Raw genomic sequence first — 1922 nt, 5'->3', positions numbered from 1 at the left:
AGCCCCAGGCTGGTGTGGAGGTGTGCCCGGCTGCCGTGCCCTGGAAGAGGGTAATCACAGAGGAGAAGATGGAAAACTCTGAAGAAAGAAGAGAGAAAAAGACTTCACTTACCCAGCTCGGGATCCAGCAGTGATAAGTTTGTCTTTTCTCTCATGTCTCGGCAGCAGAGGGTGAATGAACCAATCAGAGTTCACTTTTACCTGCTGGCCAATCCGTGGCCGGATAGGTGAGTCAATTCTGGCTTACCTCCGGCCATTTGAATCATTGGCGCTGCTGCGAGCCATCAATTCATACAAGATAGCCACCGGCACTGCTATTTTCAGTTCAGAGAAGCGGCAGATGAGATGGAAGAGGACGTCATAGGACATCCAGAAGAATAGGCGACACAGACGCTGGCGGAAGCAACAGGGAGCCCTTGTAAAGGCTAGCAGCTACCCTGCCATGATAAGATGACGGAGAAGATGGCGCGGCAAGAGAAGAAGACGACACCGAGATCAAGGTAAAGAATAGATCAGTGGCGTGGAGCCATAGTAAGGGCTAAGAGCGCCCCCACCAGGAAGACAGCACGGAGCAGCACGCCGAAGAGGAGAAGAAGTGCTGCCGGCTGGAGGGTTTGGAAGACCTGAAGACGCCAGGGCAAGCTGAGAATCCTACACAGAGCAGGTGAGTATATTTCCTGCTATTAGGTCGGCCACAAGGCCCGCGGGCAAAGATTAGATCCCTTTTGAATAAATCTATGTATAGGAGAATTGACTTGTAATTCATACTCATAAAAGTAAGTATAGTTTTTCCTAATGTAGCTGACTTTTTGGTATTTTCATAAGCCAGTTTTCTTTATGTCTGCTGTCTGTGGGAATGCATGTGTTAACATAAACAGGAATACTAGTTAAAGATACTTCACTCACCCCTTAAACTACACTCTACACAGAAGGAATATAGGGTTTGTAATAAAAAAAAGTAATCAATAAAAAGTTGCATAAAAATATACCGTACATCATTGATGGTTCTGGCACGGAAATATAATGAGTCATAATAAATATTAATATTCCAAATATAGTCATTCTTCCAAAATCCTAGCATCCGGTTAGCATGACTTTGTCATGGCGGAATGTTAAAAAATTGATGATTACTACTTCGGGCTTGTTGCTGTTCAACTAAAATTGTACAGTCCTTATACATTAGAATGTCATTTTGCACGAGTGTGCTTATACTACACGGTTGTCTTACAGTTCTATTGTGCAAAGTGAAGATAATCCTTGTAAAATCAACCACAAAAACAGTATTTCACTATATATAAAATTTTCTATCCTCTCCTTCAACGCCTAAAAACTGAGCAATTAAGTGGAAGGAAGGAGTAATCAAACGTCTGCAAACTATAGGGATGTCGTCAGACACCACCAAGAACTTTGCACAAAAGAACTATAAGACAACAGTGTAGTGTAAGTACACTTGTACATATAGACATTCTTATGTATAAGGACTGTACAATTGTAGTTGAACAGCAACATGCAATAAAGCAGTAATCACCAGAGTATCAACATCCCCCATTCATGATTACAGTACACATCACAAGAACCATTAAAAATAGGAACACATACTAACATAGAGAACTAAGGCAGCACCAAAACCCATATCTTACATATGAATTTCACATATACCCAGGGGCAGGCTGAGCCGGTCCCATAATGGGCTACCTTGGGCTGGGTCACTGGGCCGCCTTCATTTGTTTTCCTTTAAAAATGTTCCTAAAAGACTGCTGAGTTACGTGTTGCCCACTGGGCTAAAATTTGCCAGTCCTCCCCTGCATGTACTCTATATAGCTGCATCTAAGTTGTGTTCTCAACAAACCGCCCCATTGTCCTTTCTTAACCTTATGACAAGACAACAATGCAAGCATAAATCTTAGAATACAGTTGGGTAC

The sequence above is a fragment of the Mixophyes fleayi genome, chromosome 4 (genome assembly GCF_038048845.1).
Source record: "Mixophyes fleayi isolate aMixFle1 chromosome 4, aMixFle1.hap1, whole genome shotgun sequence".
Lineage (NCBI taxonomy): Eukaryota > Metazoa > Chordata > Amphibia > Anura > Limnodynastidae > Mixophyes > Mixophyes fleayi.
The sequence above is the reverse complement of the archived record's forward strand: the minus strand, read 5'-3'. Positions refer to the sequence as shown.